General features: G+C 33.4%; 1 protein-coding gene across 1 annotated transcript in view; it reads right to left on the bottom strand.

The window, feature by feature from the left end:
- Positions 1-13,089, bottom strand: part of LOC144439781 (neural cell adhesion molecule 1-like) — a 65,175-nt gene that overhangs the window by 14,480 nt on the left and 37,606 nt on the right. The gene's annotated exons all lie outside the window — the stretch shown is intronic.

Raw genomic sequence — 13,089 nt, 5'->3', positions numbered from 1 at the left:
GTCTCGAAGCCCTTGTATAAAAATATTCTTGGAGAACACACACTGCTCTTATATCCTTTCTCGACCAGGGAAGTATTTGTAAGCAAAAAAACTACAAGTTGGGAGCAACATAATTTATTTGACCCTGTTGGCAATTAATATTATGGTTCAGTTTATTAACTTAAGTATTTTGATTATCATTTTTTGTGTATCCTAGATATATCATTTTTTTTCAATAGGTTTAATTTAATTTAGTCATATTGGATTCTAATAATCAAATATGACATACTTGAACTCTGTGTTTATTCTGTATACATACACTAAGTCTTATAAAATGAAACTTTACATGTGTACAGTTCGACTGCTGGAACACAAATCCTGGCAGTGCTTTGCACTCCTCTGATATCTTAATCTAAAACAGGCAGACTCTCAAGAAGCTATGTGTGTTTTCTGCAATCTCTCTCTCTCTCTCTCTCTCTCTCTCTCTCTCTCTCTCTCTCTCTCTCTCTCTCTCTCTCTCTCTCTCTCTCTCTCTCTCTTTGAGACTCTCTTTCTCTCTCCCTCCCTCCCTCCCTCCCTCCCTCTCTCTAACACAACAGTACAGTAAACAGGCTAGGTATGCAAGGGGGGGGGGAACTCATGAAAATTTTACGTTCCAATTACTAAATATGAAAGTCACTCGTGACTGTTGTAATACTTGAACATATGGCCACGCTGTACAAAACCCAACAATCCGCACGAGTAATAATTCATCATATAAGACAAGCCATTCATGAAATGGTGAAAAAATTGACCACTGCTAATGCTCTTTAGATGGTACGATAATAGCATTAGGGTCTCTTTTACCAAATAGTGAGATCGAAAAAAAGAAATCAAATCACAGCCTTTCAAATCCAAGGTATTGTCATGAATAAATAATACTAAGAGTACAATATCCATTATCGGTTTTATTTCCTGTCTAGGAAATGGCCTTTAGTTATAGATGTGGAAGTGATTGTACTCCACTCAATTCCTTCAGTGCCACATGGCCTCTATCATGCTGTACTATTATAAGTACAGGAGAAATGAAGTGGCCTTGGTGTTTCACTCATTGGAGTTGATCTTAACAGAAAGATAGAGACAGTTCAAATCAGTATGATCCTTTAGCTAATCACATTGAAAAGTGATAATTGTTATTCTTTCAAAGTGTAGTAAAAACAGGCTTCTATGAAAACATTACACATGGACTTGATAATGTCAATGGCTTCATTAGATTATTTTCGAACTGATAAATCAACATGCTAACTTGTCTATACTTCTGCATCCCCACTATGTGCAGCACCTCTGTAATTGTCTCTTTTGCATTTGAAGTAATCTCTCTCTGTGTGTAACTACAAAAACATTCTGTGTCATAAGTGAAACACCAAGGTATCTCCATTTCTCCTGTAATAGCGTGCATTCTGTCCTTATTCTTGAAGTGGTTCTACATGAGTGAGTCCATCTTTGTGATCTATTAATTGGTGCATGTCTTTAAAGTATTGCAACAATTAACCTTCTGAAAAGGGCTACTTTTATTGATTATTTTCAATATCAGGTCATTTAATTGGTGAAGTGCATTGTATATATGTTGTTCAGTGCGGACGGACTCACACTTAATAATTAAAGTCAAATACGATAAAAAGCAGTGTTTCTGGTGACACAGACGAAATGAAAATATTAAACTTAAAACTTTCAACCTAAGCTTTCATGATGAAAAATTTAATGTTGTGTTGTGTTGTGTTGTGTTGTGTTGTTAGGATGTAGCATGTTGACTCGTTTAGCAGTTTCTATGATATAATGGTGAATAGAACTTTTCTATACGGTGACTGAAATACCTAATAGTATGTACTAATAGCATCATAGGCCTGTTATTTTACAGTATAGGAAATGAAACGTCCTGTAGTTTACTAGTTAGCATAGATTCCGTACTGTCCTGTGATTTACAGTATATGAAATGAAACGTCCTGTAGTTAGCATAGATTCCATACTATCCTGTTCTACAGTATAGGAAATGAAATGTCCTATAGTTAGCATGGATTCCACACTGTCCTGTTCTACAGTATAGGGAATGAAATGTCCTGTAGTTACCAATATGGATTCCATACTGTCATGTTTTATGGTTTAATATTAATCTAGATTCTAACATGGTATTGGATCATCTTTGACTCTGATTCGATGTAGGCTAGCACTGGACTAGGTTATATATTACACATAAGAAATACCCTGAAGCATGGCTGCCAGTCTGGCAGACTGTCATGACTTTAATACTGTGACTTTTTATGAAAGGTAATGCCTTGTAGCTGGGATTCAGACACAATCCATCACTACTATGACAGCAGTGTATAAATCAATTCTGACAATTGCTAACCTCCAGGCAAACGTAGATAAATTTAATTTAGAGATGAAATAAAGTGAATACTAGACTGCATCACTATAATCAACAGTTGAAACCTTCAGCACCTGATTAGACTGTGAATTTGCCATCAAATACATGAGACACTTAATTGTTTAAAACACCAACAATCACCAAACCACAGGGGTACGTGGGCTGTCAAACCACAGGGGTACGTGGGCTGTCAATTATAACGTCTAGTTTTATTTAATAATGTGTATTCTTTATTTATATATAACTAACAAAACCTCCAGACACTTGTTTAAATGTCAACCAACACAGACCTATATACTAGTTAATAACTGCTAGACATAAACCAACAAGCCTAACATACATACATACATTACATACATACATACATACATATGTACATGCATACACGCATACATGTACATACATACATACATACATACATACATACATACATACATACGTACGTACATGCATACACGCTTACATGTACATACACACATTACATACATACATACATACATACATACATACATACATACATACACACATACATACCTACCTACCTGCACATACACACACAGAGACACACACATACATACATACATACATATATACATACATACATACAGACAGACAGACATACCTACCTACACACACACACACACACATACATACACACACACATACACAGAGACATACAGACAGACAAACATACATCATTCAGTAACTAGTGATTATAGATAGCAGTGTACACCAAATCTTTCAGCCAACCTTTTCTATAACTCTGCCTCACATCTGTATTTGCACACTTAAATGTAAACTCTAATTTGAATTGGGTCTTCAAAGTAAAATAATTTGACAACTAAATTGATGGTCAACACTAGATGTAATGAGACCTCATTATTTAACTGAGATTACCTTGAACCTGATGCACCCTTGTAAAGTTGTATTAATACATGATGACATCAACAATCAATAATGACTTGATTTCATGACTGCTTTAATAAATGTCAATTAATACTGCAAACCTTGATATTTTCACCACTAGACAATTTGATGATTTTACAGTCTTCAGTTAGTTTTTAAAGATTAATTTTTACTATTTACCAAACTGGTACATTATGTTTATGTACATGCACGAAGGCATTTGTTAGTAACTTACTTATTTTTACTAATTACCAAACTGGTACATTGTGTTTATGTACATGCACAAAGGTATTTTTTAGTAACTACTTATTTTTACTAATTACCAAACGGGTACATTGTGTTTATGTACATGCACGAAGGCATTTGTTAGTAACTTACTTATTTTTACTAATTACCAAACTGGTACATTGTGTTTATGTACATGCACAAAGGTATTTTTTAGTAACTACTTATTTTTACTAATTATCTGACTGGTGCATTGTGTTCATGTAGAAGAAGGCATTTTAGTCACAACTTAGTTTCATGTTTGTTTTTTGTTTTTCAGAGTACACATATATATTAGATGTTGAATCTATTGACTGTAGTACTCAGAATCTCACAGTAATCCAATGAATGAATGGTATAATTGCATAAATGTAACTTACAACATGCTCAAGCCAAGTTGAACAAAAAATATGGAATATATACCCTGGTTGTTGTACGCCATGACAATGTATGGCTACGACACTGGTTCTGCTGTTTTTTGAAATTTGAGTCAAAATGTTCAAAATTGCAATTTCTTTTCCTGATTTTTCTCTGATATTACTGGCGCTGGTATAATTATATTATTCTCAAATATGTTTTCTTCATTCGGCCAGAAAAATACTTGTAACCTAAGGGTTGTCACTACTTGTCTAACGACTTGAAGTGACAAAGGCCCCTTAGGTCACTCATATTTTATCAACTCAACACAAACCCTTCTAGTGCCATGGGTTAACAACTTGTCACTTGTGAGGTGTTTTTGTTGACATGAAATAACATATTGTGTGTAACGCTACACGTGCAGTCCCTTCCCTAGAGTGGGTTAATCCTGTTTTTCACAACTTATAGTATAACTTAGTGTTTATTGTGTAAAGACAAATACCTCCTAATAGAATGAGGATTACCTATAGTTGTTAGTTCTTTCTGTTTCAGTTTTTGTTGACATGGTAACACTAATTTCAAGTCATAGTCACAGTCCCATCCCCAGCTTGTACTTCATATTTCGTACAATGGCCGACCGAATCCAGAATTTTCACCTGACTAGTAGTAACAGAAGACTAATAAAGTCCAGGAACATCCAATAAAATATACTACACTGGTAATTCAACCTTCAGTTTACTAAGATAGTTACAAACTAAAATGTATTGTTCTTGATTTTAACATGGTAGATTACACAAGTGGGTGATAGCAGTTCCTCAGTGTTATGCAGTTCTACCCAACCTGTGAACACCAAAGCTAAATGTAAACATTGAGAGTCCCAAAACAGTACTGGAAGTTTATGGAACTCTAAATAAACTAGTTTTCAAAGACACCTCCCTACTGAGACTACAAATTAAACCAACATCCATGCAATAGCTTTATCACTGTTGTATCAACATGTCGCAACAATAGTTTTTAGTTGGTGTGTATCTTAGAAAACTGAAGGCTCAACTACTAGTGTAATACTACATCGTAACTTGTACCATCAAATGTAGTACATGTAAATCATACGTCAGATGAGTGAGGAGTGTGATATTATCCTTTGACATCCAAATTCATTACTCAAAAGCTTTATAAGGATCATTTGTGATTAACAAATTTCAAATAGGATAAAGTGACATATATATTTATGATATGGATTTAGTGTTCTACATCCAGGTTTTCTGATTAGTAAGTAGTATATCATTAAAGCAAAATCACTAGACCACTGCTGTGATGATGTAACATGCCATTGTAAAATCACTAGAGACTGCTGTGATGATATAACATGTTTGCCATCTTGTAAAATTACCACATCTCTATAGTAATGATATAATATGACCCAGTCAAAATGTTAATTTGTTATGGTAGAAAACAAAACCCAATTTATGTATGTTGTCAATTCAGCAGGCCACATTGCAGTAGTGGTTGTACTAGCGTATTTCCATTGCAATCTGGCATTTCTTTTTGCTTAACTGTCTTACTAACCCCTTGCATAATGCTAGTAATGGCAAATGATTAATTTGGCAATGGCAGTTATCAGCATGCCTGTTTCTAAATATTTACATAATATTCACTATATGTAAATTGTGTTGTTATTATGCTAATATCAATAAAGACACATTCACATATTGACTTCATTTGAATAATTATGTTGCTATTATGCTAATCTCAATCAGGGCAAATTTACATATTGACTTCATTTGAATATAGTTAGTTAGGATGAGATTCATTAAACGTAACACATATTAAACTTATCACTCCTCATTGTGATAGCAACCAAGCAGTTCTAGTGCATTTTTTTTTCAAACCAATCAGTTTGAGCATATCATTTTTGAAACAACATTGTTTAATATTGCTAGCAATACAAATTGGTTTATGAGGTAACAAAGCAGATATATAGCTCATGATCAGTGTGCTCTCTAATGATAGCCAAATTTTGTTGTTGTGAGTCAAAATGAGAAAAAACTGGGATTTTTTGTGAGTCACCACATACTAAGAGATAGGGGAACACCAAATTTTGGTGCGTCACTAGAAATTGTGTGTGTCAGTGGCACATCAAATTGACTTAGAGGACACACTGCTCATGATGTAAAGAGACTATAGTATGAAAGAACATTATATGTACACTATGTGTATCCTTTGGGGACTAATAAATGAAAAAATAATAATACCCCAATTGGCCACATCGCAGCAGTGGTAGAAAATCAGTGTTGCAGCCAGAGGGTTTTTTTTGGTCATTTACCACACATTTTTTTGACCTGACCCACAATTTTGGAAGTGACGGGTCATAGATGACCCACACTAAAATTGTATGCAAATATGTTTAGCAACATGACCACACCTATAACAACAGCTACATGATCGCGTATATTGCATAGATAACAACATTGTTGGATAGGCAACTGCAAATATCTAGCATGGATACTTTTATGGGTAAATATTTTTTTATTTAAATGTTGTACAGTTGTGCTACATTGTGTACAACGCCATTGGCCCTTTTTTTATGATGTCCCCCAAAGATTTATAATGACCCAGAAAAATGAAAGTCTCGGGACATGATGTCCCACTCTTTCAAATGGCTGGCTGCAACACTGGAAAATGCTATGTTATTTTTTTCTTCTCACTTTTCCTACCTCCCTTTGTTTTGTTTGTTTGTTTCTGTATGTGATTATACTAGTCATATCTTCTCTAATTTTTTAATAATGTATGTATTTTAATTTTCTGTTAGTGAGACTCTTTACATGCTTTAAGTGAGCCCCTGATACAAAAGGGGTGCAATAAATAAATACATATAAATAGATAAATAAATAAATAAATAAATAAATAAATAAAAGACATAAATATGGTCACCAAAATTGATGTACGAATGGAGAAAATAATTCTGGTTGGCAAGCTTTATTCTATATTCCCCCAATTACTTCCCTATAGCAAAATGTGCACTTCCATACAATAACAGTAACAATTTCACTGTAGATTCAATCAACTGAAGAGAAAGCCTCCTAGTAGAATGACATAATAAAATATTACCCCGGAACAGATTTTCTCGTTTCAGATGATCGACTTTATGTGATCAAGATGGAAATCACATTAAGAGAAGAAGCAAATTACTTGAATGTTATTTATTGTGTGAGTGTTGGTTGGTTTATTTTATTGTTACTATAGGTTTATATGGCTTGCTATAGCCAGCAGCAACACACGGAATATCGCATCGTAAACTCTAAATTTAGCAAATTTTAAATTAAATGTTTCAAATGTAAAAGATTGCCTGAGCCTTTTAAAATAATGGTCTTTAATATGATAATTTAATTTTTTGCACTTAAGTACAAAAATGGCGTCAAATATTTGATGTATATATTAAGCAATTTCCGGGATGCAGATAAGTACAAATGATACACTTTCAAGTTTTTGTATCTAGCAATAAAGTTATCAAGTCTTAATGTAACAGAATTTGCTGTAATTTTTTGGCAGACGAAAGTGCTTTATGGTAACTGTTTAAAAGCCCTTGGCAGTTTGGTTTAGGTGGGGAATGCAGTGAGTTAGAAAGCTAGAATAGAAAGGGTTTGTCCAGAACACAATTTAGAATGATTTCATGTAATCTATGACTCCACTAAATAGGATAAAACTTGTGATAGAACCTGGGATTGAATCATGGGTCTTTAAAGTGCCTTTACATGTATCAATCTAAGAATTATTGTTATTCATTTTTTGTGTAGCATACACTTTTCTAAGTTTATATGACATTAATATTGTTACTATGGCAAAATTGCTGTCCCTTTTTGGGGTAGATTTACAAGCTTTATTGTTTGTTCACTTATTTGTGTTCAACTTCCCTGATCTGGCCTAATTTCCACAACAATTTGGATCATTATATACATTTCTAAGTCTAGATGATATTAATATTGTTACTGTAGCAGAATTGCTGTCCCTCTTTGGTAGATTTACGAGTGTTATACTGTTTGTTCACTTATCTGCAACTTCCCTGATCTGGCCTAATTTCCACAAGACCATTGATTAATTTGGATCATTATACACATTTCTAACTCTACATGATATTAATATTGTTTCTACGGCAAAATTGCTGTCCTTTTTTTTGGTAGATTTACGAGCTTTTCTGTTTGTTCACTTATCTATGTTCAACTTCCCTGATCTGGCCTAATTTCCACAAGACCATTGAATAATTTGGATCATTATACACATTTCTAACTCTACATGATATTAATATTGTTTCTACAGCAAAATTGCTGTCCTTTTTTTGGTAGATTTACGAGCTTTTCTGTTTGTTCACTTATCTGTGTTCAACTTCCCTGATCTGGCCTAATTTTCCACATCAACCTTCACCTTTTACGACTGTTTACTCACTACATTATGAGTAATACAACCACAACCATAAATGAAATGCAGAATTGATAGTTTCTACTTTTCTAACTAATGTGTACATAGATGGTAGACTGATGGTAAATTGATGACGATTGGTTTCACTAATGTGATAATACCGTTCCATTACTACACTAAACCACACCTGACATCAGAAGTAATTTTCAGAAGCTATTATCGTTAAAGTCACAAAAAAAATCAATTGGTTACCTTTCACAAATAATCATTCTTCTCATTTCTTTATTTGGAATGTATTGATGAATACAACTAATATCTATTGCTGCTAAGAAAATCACATTTATCAGAATTAGAGAGGACAGATCTGTAATTGCGAAGTGTAGATTGATAAATGGCTCGGGTTAGATTTCATTTTGTATATCATTTGTTCCCATTCATTACAATTTAATTTTGCCCTCTGGAATAGGAAGTAGGGTACGTCTACGCTGAACTTTGTACGTTTGCCATGATTAAAGAAATTGGTTGCACACTGAGAAGTATAAATTTATATTTTATTATTATTCATTTCATTGCAGTATTAATTTGGTGTGTCAGTGAGGTTACCGAAACTATGTCGGAATGCATATTTCGGTTTTGTATAGTTTAATGTACTGTTATGAGATATAATGTAATGTAACATAATATAATGGAATGCAGTGTGATGTAAAGTAATGTACATTTGTAATGTAATGTAACGTAACATAATGTAAGGTGATGTGATGCAATGTGATGTGATGTAATGTGATGTAATGTAATGTTATGTAACAGTGTGATGTGATGTGATGTAATGTAACATGTAATGTTATGTGATGTGATGTAATGTAATGTTATGTAATAATGTAATGTGATGTAATGTAACATGCAATGTGATGTGATGCGATGTGATGTGATGTGATGCGATGTGATGTGATGTAATGTGTAAGGCTAATAATGGTTATCAATATATTGTAATATATTAAAATGTAGTGTAGTGTGGTGCAGTGTTATACATGTAATGCTATGTGTGAGTAGTGCAGGTGCATGGGTGACAAATTTAATGTACTGTACTGGAATCTAATATAATATAATATGATGTAATGCAATGTAATGTAATGTGAAGTCCAAAAATTTAAATACTATATATAATATCGTGAACAAATTCATCCTTCTCAACCCAGTGTTACAATTATGTACATGCTGTGTTGTTTTGATTGCCAGTGTACAATGTACAAACAGCTCTAGTCTGTAAGATACACTATACCACACTGTCAGCTATTGTGGTTATGAAGTCTGATAGGACTGAACAACAACATGTATTTGTAGTCTGTAAGATACACTATACCACACTGTCAGCTATTGTGGTTATGAAGTCTGATAGGACTGAACAACAAGATATATCTGTAGTTTGTAAGATACACTATACCACACTGTCAGCTATTGTGGTTATGAAGTCTGATAGGACTGAACAACAACATGTATTTGTAGTCTGTAAGATACACTATACCACACTGTCAGCTATTGTGGTTATGACGTCTGACACGACTGAACAACAAGATATATCTGTAGTCTGTAAGATACACCATACCACACTGTTAGTTATTGTGGTTATGAAGTCTGATAGGGCTGAACAACAAGATGTATCTGTAGTTCATTGTACATTTCCATCATTTTGCAATGATTTCTTGTGATAGGATACAATTGTTGATTAAGACATACAACAGTATTTAAAAGGGATTGAACATTTTCACATGAGTAATTATCAAGGTAGTGAGGCTGTAAGTAAACTTTTTCACATGACTAATTTAAATTACGGAGGCTGTAAATAGAATGTCTCTAATTGTTTTGGTCATTGCAATACTTAACTGAGCATGGATGATTTATCTAATTGTAAAAATTATATCAATTAGACTATCTTATCTACTGAAGTGAAATCAATCCAAATCTACAAAATGTTAATAAATAAAATATATGAAATATTGATAAAGTTGACGAGCTATAAGAGTATATTTACTATTGCAAATCAAAACTTCTGTATTAAATATTCCACATCTAATGTTTTGATATTGGATATTGGATAATTTATCTTAAAGAATTACTGTTCATTATTACTTCTTGTATCACATCCACAACCAAGGTAGACTTTGTAAGATATGTTATGTTGTTCAGCCCTATCAGACTTCTAAACCTATGTGAGTGGCACTGGTAGCTGATAGCGTAGCACATATGTTGTCATATCTTACAGATTATGAACAAAGTAACCTGCAAGGTACGTCCTCACACATCGGTCCAGTGAGGGCAGAACGACATGACTTATCTTACACACTATGACCAAGGGTTCTAATAAATAGGGTTTTGCCTGTTCAGGTCAAAAGTGGTAAAGCCAGCAAATGGACAGTTTGACATAGCCTATCAACCATGACAGGTTAAACGTAACTCGTAAGTTAAGTTACGTTAATCGTAATAGTTACTGTGTTTCACCCGACCTGATGAATGCATTTAATATAAAGAATGTTTTTGTACTGATTATAAAGTAGATATACTTCTGTATGAAATCAATCCATATCTGCCTTATTTTGATGAATCCATGAAATTTATGAAGCGTCGATAACAGATAAGAGATATTATAAAGACTTATTACTGTACAATTATAAAAGCAAATATACTAATGCAAAAGCTCTTAAGCAAAAATTGCTGCATACAAGTGATAAATATCTTTTACGCAGTGTGCCCTCTAAAGATAGTGAAATTTTGTTGTTGTGGGTCAGTATGATAATAACTGGTATTTCTTGTAAGTCACCACATAGTAAGAGATAGGGGAGCACCACATTTTGGTGCGTCACTAGAACTTGTGTGCGTCAGTGGCACGTCAAATTGGCTTAGAGGGAACACTGCTTGATGCATGCATCCCACATATTTGCTATAAAGCACTGCATGAGGTATTTCATCTTGATCACGAATTGTCTTTTTAGTATTAATCTCATCTAAGAAAGAAGATTTGCCATTATAACAGTTAACATCATAGTTTAATGTTAGAACGACACTGATAACATCATATGATTACCTGCTATGTGCCCTCTATATAGATCCACGTCTAGATAACGTACCTCAAATTTAGAATTATACTAATTACTTGTTCTAATTGAACTTGCAACTATGCTTTCTAATGTCATTTCTCAACTCAATATCTACTTAAGACGATGAATTAGTGAGGTTGTGCTGTCCATTTCAAAGACGTGGGTTCTATCAACCTTTCATCAATCATACAAATTAGACACATTACAAGATAAACAAGACTTGCATTTACAGAACTACAAACTTAGAGACTGTGATACACTTTTATCACATATCAAAGACATGGATGTATTTACTACATGTATGTTCACATTATAGGGACCAGGTTTGATTTAAAGTCGTAAAATTGATGTGTTGTTTTTGGACCATGTTCAGATTTGGATTTGTCAAATGTGCTAACCATCTTAAACCCATTTTAATTCTTGATATTTAATACAATGAGTAACACTGAAATAAAACACCTTCTTTATGTGATAACTCATTTATAGCATTCATATCACGTGTAAAAGTATACTGTTTCAATTGGTTTATTTACAAGCCTAGCATGTGGCCTTTCTAGTGTGGTCAATTAGCAAACGAAAACAGTATACTTTTACACTTGATTATACTATAAACGATTGTGGTACTTACAGAAAACGCTTTACTTTGGTGTTATGGGTTGTACTTGATATGGATGCTATAAACGATTGTGGTACATACAGAAAACTCTTTACTTTGGTGTTATGGGTTGTACTTGATATGGATGCTATAAACGATTGTGGTACATACAGAAAACGCTTTACTTTGGTGTTATGGGTTGTACTTGATATGGATGCTATAAACGATTGTGGTACATACAGAAAACACTTTACTTTGGTGTTATGGGTTGTACTTGATATGGATGCTATAAACGATTGTGGTACATACAGAAAACACTTTACTTTGGTGTTATGGGTTGTAAATGGATGGGCAGTCATCAACAATTAAGTCATCTACAGTACTAGGACCAGCGGTGGACAAAATTAATGAATTCAGGCTCAAAAGTTAAGCCAACTTAAAACCTACTTTCGGACCTCGCACGCCGAGACTAATGTTACCCAACTATGCTCACACTTCTTTTTAGTTGTGTAAAGACCAGACTTGACTCTTGAATCAGCAGAAAATGTCCATTTTACATCCCTTAATTGTATCATAAATCAAATACTGTGACTGTAAACATGTATATTTTCGTCACTAGCACAATTTTGCGATTTTACAGTCTTCAACTAGTTCTCAAAGACTATTTTTTACTAATTACCAGACTAGTACAAATGTATTCATGTACAAGATGGCATTTTAGTCACTACTTATTTTTGCATTTCTGGTTTCCAGCAAAGTAAACAAAAATAAGTCCTAAGTTAGCAAACATTTTCAGATCTACAGTACTTACCTTTAGATATATTGAATCATATATCAAATACTTTATTGTACCACAAATCAAAATATGTAGATACATTTTATATCACACTATTTGAATACTTGGATACTTTTTATCACAACATTCAAAAGACTTGAATACATTGTATCAAAGACAAATACATTGTATAACAAATCAAAGACTTGAATACATTGACATTGACTTGAATAAATTGTATCACAAATCAAAGACTTGGGTACATTGTATCACAAATCAAAGACTTGGATACAGTGTATCACAA

This window comes from Glandiceps talaboti, chromosome 9 (assembly GCF_964340395.1).
Source record: "Glandiceps talaboti chromosome 9, keGlaTala1.1, whole genome shotgun sequence".
Lineage (NCBI taxonomy): Eukaryota > Metazoa > Hemichordata > Enteropneusta > Spengelidae > Glandiceps > Glandiceps talaboti.
Note: the sequence above shows the minus strand (reverse complement) of the source record. Positions and strands in the feature narration are given on the sequence as shown.